At 32.9% G+C, this 19,414-nt stretch overlaps 1 long non-coding RNA gene across 1 annotated transcript; it reads right to left on the bottom strand.

Moving 5' to 3' along the window:
* Positions 1-14,451: 14,451 nt before the first annotated feature.
* LOC123540348 (uncharacterized) lies at positions 14,452-18,900 on the bottom strand. Its single transcript, XR_008367253.1, has 4 exons — positions 18,646-18,900; positions 17,165-17,247; positions 16,534-16,622; positions 14,452-16,256 (listed from the first exon to the last, which is right to left on the bottom strand). It is a non-coding gene; the product is annotated as an uncharacterized LOC123540348 (long non-coding RNA).
* Between the last annotated feature and the right edge of the window lie 514 nt (positions 18,901-19,414).

Raw genomic sequence — 19,414 nt, 5'->3', positions numbered from 1 at the left:
CACGAATATATGACGTCATAAAAGATGACGTTATGTTACAAACATTTCGGCGTAAAAACTACAATGTACAAAAGACTACATAATGTATACACAAATATATATAGATCTCAAGTGCTCAGGTATATTGTGACGAAAATTAAAAGTGGTTTTACTTAATACATAGTAAGATTATAAACATTATTTAAAATAATTATGTTAATAATGATAATAACAGCAAGATTAGTAAAGGAACACAAAGATACAGAAACACTCTGAAACTTGTGTTAAAGACAAAAAAAAGAGAAAATACCAGCAAAAACAATACTAATTGACATTAAGAATACCACAATTGGTGTTACATAACAGAAAACACTTTGAAGTGAAGTAAAGAGACTTAGGAAAAATTATACATTACTTTTAAATTTGAATTCATTCCCTTTGGAAAAATAGTATCTAGTTTTTCTTTAAGAAGCTTCCTCATATCATCATGGATAACATTAGTAGGCATAAAGCTAAAGTCATTTAAACTAAGGCCATCTTGATTGAAATGAGTTGCTACATGACTAGAAAATGCAGGATCCATAAAACTTGTAATATCAAAATGATGTTTATTCACAAACTATAATCAATATACTAGTGAATATTGGTTAAACATGTACATTTGTGCTGATGTAATGTTTATCATCTATACTAACATCTACATCTCAAAATGATACTTCAGATTCAGATATGTTATATATTATATGTGAACTTAATCATTGGATGAACTGTATTTTACAACTCAATAAATTCTTAAACTCATCTAGAGAATAACCCCAGAGCATAAATATATCATTCAAAAATTTATACATCTGGTTTCAACTCACAACTATTTAGAAAAGATTATTCAAGTTTATCCATGAATAACGAAGCAAGAGATGGAGCCATGGGACTACCCATAGCTGTTTTTTTGTAGATTATTATTATTATCATTATTATTAAACTGGAAATAGTTGTTTTCTTATACAGTTTGAACAAGTTTACATATACTGTCCACTGACAGTCTACCATTATAGTTACTAGAAATGTCTTATCATTGCTTAGTTTATGCTGTTTAAGCTTTGTAATAAAGTAACTTATGTCTTTACATACGACGACAGGGACTGCACAAATGTTTGCAGAATATGGTCAATGTATTTAGATATATGAACCGTGTATGAATCATATGCAGGCTCAATAGGTCGGCCAGGGTAACCAAGAGGTATATTTTCATCAAAAGTTTTATGTACCAGTATTTTTGGCAGTATGAAAAATTGTGGTGTCCTCAGATTTTCTGGAAAATCATCAAATGCATTCCTAATGTTAGGTTCGACTTTTTTTAAATTTCTTCTTCACACTTGATAACATTCAGAACAGCTGCGGATGAGAAGTCAGTTTGTATCTTCTCATAATACTGATCATTATCCAACTGCCTCTGAACTTATTTTATATAGTCTTCTCCATTCATAACTACTACTTAAACTGATTTATAAGCTTTTTTGATAAGAATACTTTGGTCATGAGACAGGCCCTTTAAGTATGCAAGTTCATCATGGGAAATATTTGAATGCTTGCGTTCATCGGAAACAGAACTTATATATTGAGAAACTTAGGGTCAATGTGGCTAATACATATCATCGTGGTCTGCCGTCTTTGTCCATCATTTATGCATTTTCAGTTATTGAAAAATCAATGATTTAAGTGCTTTGAAAATGTCGACTTCTATAAACCTTTATCTACAGCTGACAAAAATGCGTTTGTTCCAACCGGAAAGGTATAGGTAAAAAAACACTGACGTTTAAATTTATAAAAGTTAAATGATCTGTAACTCAAATCAAGAAAGATTCATACATGCAGAAAGCAATTCTGCGGCAATACATTTGTGTTCTGTCAATGGTCGATTCACTTCCCTGCTTTCGGGAAAAATCGAATTATTTCCCATCTTTTGGGTTTTCAAACATAAGTAGGCTAAATATTTGTTTTATTAGATGGGTATATTAATTGAAACTTTATTAATGGAAATAGGTTTTCGTGTAGTGGGGTGGATGTGAAAGCGTTGCATGCCTGGTGTTTTTCTAAATAGAGGGGGCTCCTTTTTATATAAACTTGTGTTGGCTTATGGAAAGAAGTTCAGATTCCTGTGGTTATATTCTACACTGTGGTACACTGTAAGAACTATTGTCATAACCGAGAAAATGCATTTTATGCACTAACCCATTTCTGTTATACCCTTCTCATCTAAACGTGCAGTTTGATGAATGGGTACCAAGCATATTTAACAAGCAGTAATTTATATTTAATTTACACAAGTCACATTTTTAACAATATTTCACACTCCACATGGACCTATTTAATGCTTTTGTCAACGTAATAAGAAAGAAAACTTGCGTGAACTTCACTATTGAACATCCTGTCTAGAGGTCACATGGTCGCGTGCTAATCGAAATGTAAACAAATAAAAACATAATGCAAAATATTCAAAGTTATTCAATAAAACTCGAAATGATAATGAAATTCATTAATGCTGCTTATACATATTTTAGCGTTACCAAAACGACAACTGACATGATAGATGGTTTAAACAGTATTTTATTGAGATAAACTGTTACACTAGATTTACAAATATACAAACATATAGGATTGAGTAGTAAGCTATAAGCTTTTTTAAAACGCTCTCCCTATAAATAATACAATTTCAATGGTAACAATATAAACAATCCATCATAAATGTTCTGCTTGCAGTTTCTTCGTTTATGTATGGTATCTGACAAAATGTATCAACTGTATTTTTAAAGTAGATTGACAAAAAGGATTTTTGGATAAGAAAATTAAAATGTTTATATGAAATTAACTCTAAATTATAAATGCTTTATCCTGCAATAATATCTAAAAAGGTATGAAGGAAGTAAGAAAAAAAGAGGAAATGAGGTCGATAGGTCAGAAATGTCACTTAAGACACATGGAGTTTTAGGACTTTCGTCACAGCTATAAAGAAGGGCTAAACTGACAGAGAACCTGGAATTCAAAGCTAGTATTACAGCTATTAGTGTTCAAGAAAAAAGTAATAAAGGAATTACATATCGCCATGTAACAGTGCTTTTAGTGTAACAGTGGTAATTGGCCTAATACAGTTAAGTAGTTCTGTGCGCTCTCTCTGATAATTAGGACAGCTGAAAAAGAAATGATGTGTACTTTCCACCTCGCCACATACACACAGTGGGCTGTCTACGATATTCTTAGAGAATAGATGTTCATTAAGAGAACTACAATGTGTCCTAAGTCTGCCATGAAGAATTTGGAATTTACGTTCACCTACATAATAATGAGTTGGAACTTTCGTTACATCAGAATAAAGTCGTCTTGTGAAGATGCCCAATGTTGGAGAATCTCTGTGATCTAGAGGAGGTTGGTTCCAGTCACTAACAGTTGATGGAAGAAAGGAGTTTGCAAAGAGCTGTGTGTGACAAAGCAGGTTTCTGGAAACACCGGCATTTCTAAGATTGTATACAGATGTTTGTGAAACAGTGTCAGGTACCAATGAAGAAAGATACTGTGGAGTTAAATGATTTTTCATTTTGTAGAAAAGAGTGAGTTTATGTTTTTGCCTTCTGACTTTAAGGGGTTGGAAGCCAGTCTCTTTATAAAGATTGGCAAAAGAAACAAGTTTGGTGGCTCCTGTAATAATTCTGCATGCTTCAAGTTGGATTTTCTCAAGTTCAAATTCATCGTGCTGGGTTATATTATCCCAGACGACATCAGAATACTCCAGGAGAGGCCGAATAAAGGACAAATAGATAGTTTCAAGAGACTTGCGGTCAAGAATAAATTTCAAGGTTCTCATTATGTTGATTCTTTTCCATGCTTTTTCTTTGATACTATCTACATGTTCGCGCCAGTTTCCATCATTTGAAAAAACAACACCAAGATGTTTGTGAGACGTCACCTCGTTGATTGGAACACCATGCATATACAGAGGAGGATGCAGGGGTTTGTTATTTTTACGAGAAATAAGAAGTGATTCTGTTTTTTTTAGGGTTGAAATCTACAAGCCACTCATTTGCCCACTCGTCTATTTTCATGAGGTCTGAATTAAGAGTTTCGGCTGCAGTACAATGTATAAGCTAGTATCGTCAGCAAAGAGTCTGATATTTGAACTGATATTAAGAACAATGTCATTAATAAAGACGATGAAAAGAAGAGGACCAGGGATAGAACCTTGTGGCACACCTGCTGAGATAAAAACTGTTTCAGAAGAACCTCCAGGAAGAACAACTTTCCGCTTTCTCTCAGATAAGTAGTCACGAAACCATTTTAACAGGCTTCCAGATACACCGGCAGATTCCAGCTTGAACAAGAGACCTTTGTGCCATACACGGTCAAAAGCTTTGGATATATCACAAAAAACTGCACGGACTTCTTTACCTTCATCTAATGCTTGGCAAAAAGTATTATATATAGAAACTAGTTGGTTGGTAGTTGAGTCATTTGGGACAAATCCAGATTGGAGAGCTGAGATAGTGTTATTTGCTGAAAAGAAATTGAAAATATGCGTATGAATGATTTTTTCTAGTACTTTGCTGATTGTGCTTAGAAGTGATATAAGCCTGTAGTTTGAGACTAGCTGTGGGTCATTCTTCTTGAAAACAGCACATACATGTGCCAACTTCCATTTGGATGGCATTTGACCAGTGCTGATAGATATGTTAAAAAGTTGACAGGGTGGTTTTGCGAGTTCCTGAGAGAGTTCCTTCAGGATTCTGTTGTTCACGTTGTCAGGTCCTGCAGCTTTACCTACTGTAAGTGATTTGAGTGTTTTTGTTACTTCTTCCTCTGTGATGATAATTGTCTCTAGTGTTGGATGATTTGTATTTGTTTGCATGTGTGGCAGTGTTTTGTTATTGTCATCTAGTAATGTTTGAGACTGAAAGAAATTGTTAAGCAAGTTTGCTTTATCTGTATCTTCTGTTACAAGAGTACCATTGTCATTTAATAGTGTAACTGACGTGTTTTTGGATGGTGATATAAACTGTTTTAGTATCTTCCAATAGTCGGATATTTTAAGATTTTCAGTCTTTAGTTTATTTGATAATTTTTCTGAAAGTTGTGTTTTTGCATTTCGCAATAATTGTGTAGTTTTGTTCCTTATTTGTTTGTAAATGTACCAGTGATGTTCATTTTGGATTCGTTTGGCCCTGTCATAAGCTCTCTTTCTCTTTCTTATATGTTTCGTTATGCATCCATGCATGGTCTGATTGTCTTATTGTTGCTATTTTGTTTGGAATGTGCTTTTTAGAGATTGATAGAATTGTATCAGTAATATTTTCTACATATATATTAATATCATCGTCAGCTAGGGAGTCCCAATTAATAGTTGCTGCTTCTCTTCGCAGGTTGTCATAATCCCCCTGGTCGAATTTCCATATGTTACGCTTATACTTTTTCAAATAAGGTTTGGAGCAATTAAGACAACAATAGACGGGGCAATGGAATCTAAGATTCTGGTCAAGAAAGGGATCTCCTACTCCAGATGTGTGAACACTACATGCAGATGATACTAGAAAAATGTCAATAAGAGAGTGAGATGTTTCAGTAAAATGAGTTGGTTCATTTATGAGCTGAATCATGTTGTATTGTGATGCTATGTCATTTAATTTTCTATATCTTGCTGGTTTTAACTTATCTAAATTAAAGTCTCCTGTGACGATTACACTATTGATGTTTGTATCAAAGGCAAGTCCGGTTGAGTTTTCTATGTTTGACAAAAGGAGGGGGGATGAGTTTGGAGGGCGATAAAATTTACCATAAAGAAATTTTTTATGCATGATTCTAAGTTCAATCCATATACATTCGACTCCAACAATCTCTAGATCAGTTCCCCTGAGAGCAGGGGTATGACTTTTAACATACACAAGAACGCCGCCATGGGAATCACCCGGTATGTCCTTTCTGAAAGGTGCAGCATAATTATCAAACGTGATACAATCAGACTCAGTGTCGTTACTCGACCAGGTTTCAGTAAAAGAGATGACATCGAAATGCTGGAGTTCTCCTTGTAATATATCTCGTTTATGGAAAAAAACTCTGAACATTATAATGTACGAAGGATAATGACTTCTTAAAACCATCAACGATGTCAAGAGTAGACGACAAGGAAGATGATGACAGTGAAGAAGAAGGTTGGCTACCGTTTGAGCTAGGTCCTGGGTTCTCATGAACATCGCCCGCTAGAAGGAGAATCAAAGCCATCCAGGTTATCAGCTCAAAGGTTGTAAAGCGCCTTAGACCCTTAGTCTTCATCTGGAGTCCAACAAAAAGTCCTACCCTCGCCCTATATAAAATTAAATCTACAGACATTAAGTTATACCCGGGCAGAATATACTATAGGGCGAAGTAATCCATAATCTTAAGTGACCTATCGGAAGAGAAAGAAAAGAAAGTAGGAGTAAAGATTGGCAAGGAAAAGTAATGATTTGTAAGATAAGTAGATCGCAAGTGCGCATTTTTGTTTGTATGTGTAACGTAAACTTCACGACAAGATTCACTTCTTCCTTTTGATACTGTATAGTAAACAAATTAGTGCTATATCACCAACGTGTACATGTCCTTGACACCCCTATGTATACCTAATATGGACTTGATTGACATCGATGGGACATAGTGAAATCTGATTGGTCATTTAGTTTAGGCAAGCATAATACGTGTGTATTTCATTGGCTTCCACGATTTACAGGATAATTATTGTTTATAACACGTGTTTATGAATGGAAAACTTTACTAGCGTGTAAATATAACTAAATTGTGACTTAGGGATGTATTTTAAGGCATTTTATGTTAATTTTACATGGACAATATGTACTAAATTCTAGTCCTATTATTACAAAATAAATATTCGGGATATAACTTGTGCATTCCATGAACTGTGCTGAAATTGAGAAAAAAAGTACAGATGTTTTCACTTGGTGTTGGCTGCCTTACTAAATTCATTAAGGGTTTTGAGAATATAAAACAAAGATTATTTTGAACTGGATATTAAACTAGAAGAGATATATTGTGAGAGAACTGATTTACCATGCTGGATGCTGGACCAAAGACATAAAATCAGCATATTGTTCAGTAAGTAACATTTGTTAGAAGTTTTTTTTTTTGTTATCTTTCAAATGATTAGTTAAACTGCATGTGTTCTAAAATATGAATTCAATTATTGAGACAGTATGTGTAACAGACCTATTTTTAAATAATACTTTTTAAATCTTACAACCATTTTTGTATGAACAAATTGCAAGCATAATCATTGTTTTGATCCATATATTGGCAGGTTTAAGTTAAGTACAAAAAATATAATATATTCTTCAAAGCAACAATTAAACAATAAAATAACTTGTAATGACCTTGATTAACATTTTCTGCTCACATAATATGTAGAATCTTGTCTGAGACTACTATTTAGAATAAAAAAGAAACAACTTTACCAAATAGTATATAGTGTCATCTGTATGCATTTAATACATACTGTACATAATTGGAATGCACACAAAAATAATAGTTTTCATTCTGCAGTTATATAATAGTATAATGCAGCAGAAGTAAAATCATAGTATGAATTTGTTTGATCTGTAGATCTTTATGTATGATATTCCCTTGTAGGAAAAATCTGTATGTAAATTTCATGCATAATGTAGCTTAAAATACACAGGAGTAACAACAATTAGATTTTAAAACTAATATACAAATTAACATAATTTCATGTGTACCAAATATCATCATGATTAAAATATAAACAACAATAATAATGTGCATGCTACAATATGGTATAAAAGTGGCATGGTTCTATCACAAAGCAAAAATGAGCTACTAATACTGGTCAGAGAATTTTTCAATGTCTATCAGTTTAGAAGTGATTTGGTTGCAGAAGAATTCTGGTCTTTACATGGGTGATTTTTCATAGGTAAAAAGTATAAAAATACATACACATTTAAATTTCATGTTCTCATAGTGAGGTTAAAAGTACACAGTAACAGCAACTACAACAACATGGACATTTCTGCAGGTGACAATACTCATAGTCAGCATTAAAATAATTAGAATAATTATTTGATTTTTAAATTTCAAGTTAATAAAATTTTTCAGACATTAATACAATTGTGTTTGGATAGTGTTAAGATACTATTTTTGGATGTTATGCAACATAGGTAATCCTGAGTCATATATAAGTTTAAGGTAGTCATAGGTAGTCAACAATTTATCCTGATACCTAATTTTTATCATTTTCAAAATGATTTTCTACATTGATTAGATTAGCTTGAAATGTTACTGTGTATGGATAAAGTTGTCCATGGATAAAATTTATGTATAAGTAAATTTCATTTTGTTATTTTGTAATTAAGAATACACTTCAACAAATGCAGCATTAATTTTCCTGCAACATCAACTTTTTGCAGATGATATACCATAGATGGCAATAAATTTCTCATAATGATTCGCAGGTGAAAGTCTTAAACAGTTGCTACTCTTACAGAATATTTACAGAGGGTATGCAGTATAAGTGAGAGTACTTTATATTTATAATTTTCATGTTGTCTAAATAGTGTAGCTGATAATGATTATTTATACTTGTATAAAATTCTATGTATTTATTATTTTTATCAAACACATCCATCATCATTATTAAGTAACATTTTTATACATATTCAACTATTCATTATTATGCTGCCATATCATCATTATCATCAAGCAGAAAAGATTCATTCTTATGCTTTAATCTACATTTCTTCAACTATAGTCTTCATCATTTTGTAACCAGCATCATCAGCATCATCATCATCAAACACTTCCTATGAGCATCATCATCATCATCATCATCATCATCAACCACAAGTTTTATTATGAGAAGATATATATGTATATATTTATATTTATCTACTTTATATATCAAATTCTTTTTAATATATATCCATCACGCCATCATCATCATAATCTTTCTTTTGCATCATTAAAACTACCATAGCATCATCATCATCACCATATAACAACAATTTAATTGTATACAAGTTCATCAGTATGCATGTATAATTATTCACACCATCATCATCATTATCATTAATTTCATCATCATTAAGCACAACCATGACATCATAATAATAATCATCATCACCACCATCAAGCAGGAAACTAATTGTATACAATTTTATGACTATATATGCATAATTATTCACTAAACAATATGTGCTTGTATATTATCATCATTATCATCATAATCATCATCAAAATCGTCTTAACAATTAGCAGTTTACAAACATTTATTGATTACAACATCATAATCATTATCATTATCTTCTTCATCAATTAACACTACCTTAGCATCATAATCTTCTTTCATCATCATTGTCATCATCATCAATATCACCATCATCATCACCATCAAGCACGATTTAAGTTTTTACAATTTCATTATTATGCATGTATAATTATTCACTAAACATGTTCTCCTCATTATCATCATCATCACCATCATCATCATCATAATTACAATCAGCAGTTTGATCTTGACATTTATTGGTTACATCATCATTATTACTATCATCATTATCATTAAACACTGCTATAACATCATAATCATCATCATCATCATCATCACCTTCAAGCAGTAATGTAATTGTAGATAATTACAGGATTATACATGCAAAATTTTCCACTAACCACTATGTGCTTGTATGTTTTCATCATTATCATCATCATCATTATCATCTTCATCATTTTTACAATCAGCAGTTTATTCTTATGAATAAAATATACACTTATCATTATCATTATCATCAACACCACCATATCATCACCACCATCATCAACAACAATCACTATCATTTCAGTATACAGATGTGAACAATTAAATCGTTTTTTATATATATATTTGTTTATACTAATATCTATAATCACACTCATCATCATTGTCATCATCAACATAATCATCAGCATCAAACACAACCATGTTATCACATCATTATCATCAAACATCACCATATCATCATCATCATCATTATCAACAGTCACTATCATTTCAGTATACAGATATGTACAATTAAATCATTTTCTTATATATATTTCTTTATACTAATTATTGATTTTTAAGCTATTATTACTTTTTAAGTAATCATCTTGATATTATTTCTTAACTGATATATCGAGCATAAATATGTTTTAAGTACAGTTATTAACTCCCTTTTAAATGGTACAATATATCCGTTTCAAGTTTTGTGTGCATACATACAAAGGGTATTCTTGAGTGTATAATACATTTTCTTGAAGTTTGCCGCAACGTCTGTTTACGACGTTTCCCGTAATTTTTGTTATGACGTGACGTCCTTGTACATTATTTCAAAATGTAAACTGCCTGAAGATATGTGTATTGAAAGCGCTTGCAGTGAAGAATTAAAATAATTGTAAAACACAGAAGTCTGCTGCTGTTTATTCCTTACAAATTGAACTTTTATATATTTTATACCTGCACAAGGATTTTACTGACTTTTTTTTAATATATATATATATATATATATATATACATATATACACATATACATATACACACACATACATACTCATATACACACATACACACATACCTTCATATACATATATATATATATATATATATATATACGTACACATACATATATACTTATTCAAATATAGTGTATAACCTCCTGGTTAACAGGCTGATTTACTATTGATATTTCATGAGGTCAGCTTAACAGTTTATTTTAATGGTTTCTTCTGCCTTGGTTTCAATATATATGTTTCCATTATAGGTCCATGTTCCTTTGACATTTGTAGTTGGATCTTTTTTCATCATCCTAGCTTCATATGCTAGGTCAGATCTACATTTTGTTAAGTCTTCATTTATATAAATTTTCTCCTTTTGTTCTCTTAAGGCTTTTCTACATTTAATGAACTTAAGAGCCTCTGTTATGACAGATGCTATTCTTACTATATCATGGTCTGATAAACTAGCATTTACTACAGCTGAGCCCATTGGAGAGGTCATAATGGGTTGTGTCATATGTGGAGGTCCAAGGTTAAACATTGGTGGGTGAGGAAACATGGGGATGTGTTGTATTTGGGAATTTTGCATTTCACCTATATTTAGAGTTTCACACTGAGAGCTCTCATTCATATTTATATTACTGTTAGTTGAATCCATGCTCTCTTTCTTGTTTTTATCTTGATCTAACTTATTGGACTCTCCTGACTGTCTATATTTCTTTTCAGAGTTTACACTTTCCTCAGGAGAAGTCACTTTTCTTTTTGTTGATGTGGACCTACTCCTTTGTCTAGGACAGGGGGTTTCTGTTTTTTTCTGGACTGTTTCTCTTCTATTTTTTGGACCCATCTAACTTGTTTCGTTTCATATATTTTTTCTCATATGGCTATATCTCTTCTGTACCACTTTGTTGGCTAAAGTTTTAATTTTTCTTTTTTATCTTAGATTTTAGTAAACAGTTCAAAGTATATGTTTCCGGACATCACACTACTTGCGGATACTTGTATATCAGGAATTAGCACAATTTTCCATGGTTTTGGGCTATTATTTCATTATGTTTACTTCTCTGTTTGTCTACATGTTAAGTGTTCTTTAACAATATAAGCCGAATCTGTCGTGAAGATGTAGTTTTTCGTCAGTTTTACATTTTTTTTGCAAGATTTATATGCAACTATGTTACCGGAAGTATCCCATGACATGATATATATCAGCCAATAAGAATAATTTTGTAATCATAAGGGAAGTTCATTTAAGTTTTTCCTGAAAAGTTGATGAAACTGTAAACTACATGACTGTGTTTCTCCGAAATGAGAATTGTTGAAGGATTATGAACAGTACACAATATTGAATATAATTAACTACCACTTGTTCAATATCCATATTTAACATAATTGTACCGAACAGCGTGTTTTAGGTGAGAAATGCGCGGTTGAAATTGGGTAGTATATTTTCTCATTCTTGACCAGGGTTCTTATAGACAGAATACCTAGAGGTAGGGTATAACATGTTTAGTAGCGTTTTCCTTCTGGCCTGGTGTCAGTGGTGAATTAGGTGCTACAAGCATTTAGTACTGTCTTAATTCTGCTCTATAAAGAATATCCTTTATGAAAATGACATGTTGGAAAATCTATGCTGTTTACTTCTATTTTCTTTGTATGGCGTGTGTCTACAGACCGTACTAAAACTAAGACAGAATACTGTTTAAAACTGTGCCCTTCTTATCAGGCCTCACCAAATTAAAAAGGTGTTCATCGGATTTGCCGCTCGTATATTTTCAGAAACACAAAAAAATATTTTTTTTGTTTTTGGCTTGCGCTCGCCCCATTGAAAAAAATCAATCCAAAATTTTTTGGTGCGCTACTTTTTACGAACGTAAACGTGTATAAATGCTTATACTTCCAGTCCCAGATTGTTCTCAAATGGATTTTAATCTAAATAAATACATACTACACACACATCGTCTATAATAAATCATAATACTTATATTTAGTTGCATTAAAGTTATTTCCCCTTTATGCAGTTACGCCATTTTCTTCAAATGTTTACCAAATTAAATACTACAAAAATCGATTTATTTCATTGAAAACTGGATGAAGAAAAACATACTAATTTGTTTGATAACATCAATCTACATTATTTTGGTAAGGGTAAATACTTATTGATGCATGTCACTTATCTGTTTTGTGTTTTTTCCTGTCATGATCAGCATTTGCATAGGAAAGTTGGTGTGGTAAGGAATTTACATTACAAGTTGTTTTCAGGACAGTTTTGATTTTCAGATTTTCCAATCATTTAGTAGACTAATGTTAATGCACGTTAATCTCCATTTCAGACTTTAATTGAGACTTTGTTTCAACAAATTTAATATGTTATGAAAGTTTAAAGTTAGAAAAAAGAGCTGTACATAAGACATTATGCTCGACTTTTCTAAATCAGAGCTTTGCCAGTAAAAGGGGCATAATAGAAGCTATTAAAGTACAGAGCTATTGGTCATTATATAAAAGTTAATTAAAAATATTCTATGTTAAAAAGGGGCATAACTCTGTCTAGATTCAGACTTAAGAGTATTGTTTCTCCTGGTGTTGACTTTGACAGTAAATAACTGTTCTAAGTTTCAAATCAGAAGCTTTAATAGATCTAGCAACACTCACATAGATAATTGATGTATCAAAAACTTTGTAAAGTCAGCTAAGAATGCTACATTTTCATAGCAGTAAATAGTCGATTCGATATTTGATTACAGTGTACTGTATGACAATGTTATTACCTTTTCTCACGAGTTCGCTTTGTTGTGCATCTGCGGGTTAGATTTTCTCAAACCCTGGGGACTTACTTTTTAATTTAAAAGGGCTATGCATTCTATTTTAAGGTTTTTATTAGTCAGTCGAGAGCCAAATAAAGACAAATATATTTCTTCGCTCTTCGCTCGCTCCTGATTTTCTCAAAAACCAAAAAAAATATTTAAATTATTTTTTCGCTAGCCGCCTCAAATTTTTCAGAAAAAAATCCGATGAACAACTTATCAATTTGGTGTGGCCTCAGCTATAAAATACGATAGAATAGAAGTTAACTATTTAATGAAGCCATGATTCAAGAAAGCGATATAATTTATTTTTAGCTTCCAGTCGTTAGCTATATTAAACATAAAATATGTTCATGTTAGCTTACAGTCGTAAGTTACATTAATCATGAAATACATTCATACAGCTACATATTATGCATGAAATATATTAACCGATTTAAAGAGGTGTACCAGTTAAAAGGACTGCAAACAATGAGTATTATATGCATGAAAAAAGTACAAGTCACTTTAATGTTGGCATTTTATAACAAAGGCATGAGGGATTATATGATATACTTTGTATTGTTGAAACAGTCCTTATACTGCAATAATAGAAAATCCATTAGATAATATATGTAGAAGTATTTACATGGTTTGACATTGTTCTGTCTACACCAGCATTTTTGGGAATAAGACGAGGGTAAAACATGATCAGCATTTCGATTAAGGACAGTCCAGTGTATAAAACCGGTTACAATATTGTAAAACCGCTAATTGTTCTCGAACAATAAACGTACATGTATATACATTTCTTTGACTGGCACATACACCCACAGTATTTTCCGCTAAAACACATTAACTTGAACATAATCAATCGTCTTGGATTTGCCTGTCGTGATATATCTAAAAATACACCAAAATATTACTTATCAATTATCACATTGCTTCCAAAACGATAAGTCCGTAAGTTCCTAATGAAGCCCGCCGCTGGAAGTACCTTTGTAATGTCGTCAGTAAAGAAAACAACATTTCAAATATGGCGGCCGATTAACCGGTTCGATTCTGAATGCATACCAATGTATCTGAGATTTCAGTTCCAAATCCTATGTCCCGAAAATAAAATCCGTCTGACAAATCATTTTCTGGATCCTTGAAGTATTTGGTATTAATTAAGAAATAATATATCTCATCCAGTGATTTGTCGTTGAATAAATCATTGTTTAGAGTTCAGATGCGAAGGAATTATATCACGAGTGCGCAGCCCGAGTGATATAATAATACGCATCTGAACGACAAACAATGATTTATTCAAGAGCAAATCACTAAATGAGATATATTATTTCGATTCTAACACGTTACCAAGGATTTTTAAGTACATCCTTGACGACATTCGTTAAATATTTGCACGCTTTCAATCGGTTTCTTCTCCAGCGCGCCGCTATGCCGTTTGACGCCATGACGTAATAATTGTGACGTCAGAACAGTGATTTGTTGTATAATAATTCTCTGTTTTCTGCCTTCTTTGTTTAATAGGAAAATGAATCGGATCGTGTTAGAATGCTTGATATTCTGGATAAATCTGTAATTGACACATCTGCTCTTGGAATTGGTAACTCAACATTTGATACTGGTGACAAGCAAGCAACCATACCCATACCGTGGAATGTTCCATGGCCATCTAGGGTACGTACGTTGTGGTCTGCATTATCTGCAACGTATCGAAGAAACTGACATGGAAAAAATCCTGTGAATACAGCATTTAGTGACAATGCGGCATTGGATTGGAAACGTTGCACCTCAGATTAGGAAGATGAAAATCCCATCTGGTAAAGTTCATCTACGAGAAATCTGAAAGAAAATAAATGGTGAACCTGAACTGCTAAACCAAGTTGTAATGGTGCGATTAAGGACTTCGGTCTGCATAACTGACTGGTCATTCGCTGCAATCTTTATCTCAGTGTCCTTTCCTGAAAACATTGACGACAGCAGAAAATCTAATGTGTCTGGTAGTTCCTTTCTGCTGACTGGACAATACCAACAGAAGGATAAAATGTTTTTGATGCATCTACAGCAGCAATATCAGACTTAATAAGTTTTGCAGCTGTTGAAATAATATTACGTTTTTGTTCTGCCTCTGAGAGTCCAAAGTTTTCTTTTGTGAATTTGCTTAAGATATCAGATGCGGTATGTTTCATAATGATATTGTCTTCTTGGCCTTGAGTAGAAACAAATGTAATTGTATCACCAAAATGTTCAATAATTTTCTTTTTCATATATTTACTTGAGTAAGCTCTCTCTCTCCACAGGTTTCTTCCATGACTTGAACTAATTCTTTGACTAATAGTGCTGCCCCTTCAATGCTTTCAATGTAGTTAATGACATCCTAAAATCCTTCCAGCAATTCTGTGCACTGTGGTCTTCCAGGTGATTTCTTGCTTTTTTTCATCTTTTGCAAACCTGTCAGGCAACTGCTTAAAGTACGAAAGTTTACATTGCACACTTAATGGTAAATTGCTTCAGCAGCCTGCAAATCAAGGACTGATACCAACCTAGCACGAACCTCATTACCATGCGAGTCATTTCTTACATTACATAACTCTTTTATAGTTGCAGTAAAATTAAATTGTTCGACTCTGTGGACTTCACTACATATTTTATTACATTTATGAGTGCAGAAGAAACAATTAGATTTAAAATCAAAAGTTGTACAACTGGATCTTGTTGTCAAAGAGTCACATGCATATCCACTATAATTATCAGTTTTTACATTTCTCAAGTCTATAAAATCCCTTCTACAGTCTCTTTGAACTGAATCACCAGATTTCACTGTTACATTCGACTTTGTGCACTGGCTCTGTTGATGTTATTTGCTCCCTTTTCACGTATCACAACTATGGGCGATCCGTTCTTTAAAAATTCGTCGCAGATAGGGCAGCTTTCATCCTTCAAAAATGAAAATAAGTTTTACTTGGATAATGTGGTTTTTTTTTTTTCAGTAAAATCAGTTCATATATTCCTGAATAAAGCAGAACAACTTAAATATATAATTCATTAATAATAAAATGAAAGACGCTTGATTAGACCTATCATCCTATCATTTCTTATGACTCAAGCATCTATATAATAAATCTCAATGCCTTGGGTTACTATTATGAGTTTCTACTTCAAGTAGAGTATTTGATATTGTGTGATATACAACAAGACTTGTGAGTGTTCTTACTTCTGATGATATGTCCATTGATTCTGCCATTATGCTTAGAGTATGCATCACCTCAACAAATACCACCTGGCTCAACAACTGAACAAATCCTGAAATATAAAAATTCTGAGATATGTTTCTTGATTTCTAGGTCTGCAGAGAAAAATGAACGCAAGTTTTTACACGACCCTATATCTAAATTCTGTTACAAGCATAATAATGTAAATGTTTGTTATTGTCAAAATATTGTTTTTTGTTTTCAATAATCACCGATTAATGATAAAAAATAACATGAAATAGAAATATTTGAAAAGTGAAATCAAGCTTAGTGTGATCTATTTAAGACCAATTAACGGATAATATGAATAGCAGGATCCAAAGAAACACTGTCGGTAAATTGGAATTCATTCACACACCACAGGTCTACATTGTAATCAAACTGTAAAATAAACAACGGAATTCTATAAAAGTATTAAATCTATACAAACTGTTCTCCTAAATCTTGTACTTAGGTTGTATTTATGTTATACATATTATCATTAAAGCTTCACTTCAGGGACATAAATTTTACCTTCATTTTGGTTTTAATATGATAATAATAGTTCTGTCTAATCTGATCAGAATGAAGAGATTTATCAAACTTAATTCATACCTTGAAAAGATCTACAGCAACATAAATGTACTTGCCTCCAACCAATCCATCTTATAGGCACATACCATGAAACTAGAGTCTAACTGCAAAAAATGTATACAGGCATCTCAATGTGATCATGAAATAGTATTTTGATCAAAAACATTTAACAGAACAAAACAAAATTGTTTAAAATGACAAAAAATGCTCTGGTTTCAATTTACAAATGATGTTACATAAAAATCGGGAAATTGGCGCAATCATGGTCCATACCCGCTACCGTAGAACAAAATATCAAACAGGGGAACACTCTATATTTTTAACATTGTTTTTGAAAAACTGCTATATTTGAATTTTCTGGTGTATATTTTTGGTCAGCAACTTAATGAAACTTTATTCTGGAAGGATTCAAGAGTCACAAATTCAAATTTACCATCGTATCATTTGCCGATAGTCTACCCACAGACACTTGGGGGTCAGAACCTGTCCCCTCTCCCAATCCGCCCCTGCCAACCTTCAACCAATATATTTTCGCTTTTTAAATCAAACTGAGCACATGTCTCGATCATACAACAACTTCTGTTACCATTTCAATATGTTTAAAAAATCTCCCATATGCTATCAATGCTCAGAAAAACTAAAGACAACTTACTCCGAGCGTTTTCCACACAAACTAGCTTGTCCAAGGAATAGGAGAATAGATCCCAGCTTGATGTCAAATTTACTACACAGAGCCGGGACACAGACAATATCGTTAGTGGTTAAAATAAAAATACTTGCCCATGACGTCAACAGCCGCGGTGGCCGAGAGAGTACAGACGCTGGTTCTGTGAGCTTATTTTTGGGCAGGGCCGCGGGTTCGCTCCGCGCTATGGGCGATCTTTTTTTCCTTTTTTAGGTATTTTTTTTATATCTTGAGAATATATTGTTTAAAAAGAAAATGAAAATGTTATATTAGAAAAAGGAAAAAAAGAATGTCCGAAGCGCGGAGCGAACCCGTGGCCCTGCCTAAAAAAGTTCTTTCAAATCCAGCGTCTGTACTATCTCGACCATCGCGGCTGTTGACTTTCTAAGCAAGTATTTTTATTTTAACCGCTAACAATATCGTCTGTGTCCCGGCTCTGCGAAGTAAATTTGACTGCGCAACATCAAGCTGGGATCTATTCTCCTATTCCTTGGACAAGAAAATCGTGTTTACATTGCGAAGTAAGTTGTCTTTAGTTTTTTTGAGCATTGATAGAGTATGGGAATTTTTCAAACATGTTGAAATGGTAACAGAAGTCGTTGGATGATCAAGACATGTGCTCAGTTTGTTTTAAAAAACAAAAATGTATTGACTGAAGGTTGTCAGGGGCGGCATGGGAGGGGGAGGGGTACTGACCCCCAAGTGTCTGTGAGTCTACCAGCAAACACAATGCGAAATCGGGACAAAATACAAATTGAGCTGGATATCCTGCTGCACACATGTCAGTTATTTATAAATACGTCAGAAACACACTTACCTTTGTTCACATCTCGATAATTCTTTTGGAAAATGGCAATTCGAACCAAAGGATGCATGGAGTTTAAAAAAAATGGCGGCTGTAACTTGTTGACATATACCCGATGACGTCACCAAGGTGCACAGTTAGCGCCATCAAAAAAATCCGAATTCTATGTAACAATGCAAATTTTTACGTCAAGTTTAATGACCCGTAGAGAAAATCCCCTAGCACCTATGGACGGCGATTTTTTTCTGAAAATAGCTATAAGTATGTACTTTCGTCATGCACCAAAAACCAAACTTTTGCAATTACTAGTTCTAACCTTTCTCTAGCTTTACTGGACTAATAAGCCCAAGCTATAGATATCATTTCCGAGATAAAAAAAAAATAGTGTTGTCTTGCCGCTCTTATTTTTCCTATCTAAGTTAGGTTCGTGAAATGAGTAGAAATTATATATAGAAGAACAGTAACTCTGTATGGCACGGTCGCGATTGACCTTGACCGTTGACAAGTTGATGTTGTTTTAGTAAAATCATCGGAAAGCAAAGGAATTAACGCATTTGTAAGACAGCAGTTTGTTGTAGGATTATTTAATCTATCTGCAAGATAAAGGAATTAACAGGAAACGGACTAAAGCGGAAGTTTTAAAAGACATAATTTTCTGACATCGTCTAATCTGATGATTTTTCGAAAGGATGGAACGTAGGCTAACAGTTTTTCAAAACCAGTTCATAACCTGTATAAATGAGCTTCTGTGTTTTGTGATTCTGTCAAAATACAGTTCATT

The sequence above is a fragment of the Mercenaria mercenaria genome, chromosome 15 (genome assembly GCF_021730395.1).
Source record: "Mercenaria mercenaria strain notata chromosome 15, MADL_Memer_1, whole genome shotgun sequence".
Classification (NCBI taxonomy): Eukaryota; Metazoa; Mollusca; class Bivalvia; order Venerida; family Veneridae; genus Mercenaria; species Mercenaria mercenaria.
The sequence above is the reverse complement of the archived record's forward strand: the minus strand, read 5'-3'. Positions and strand labels throughout refer to the sequence as shown.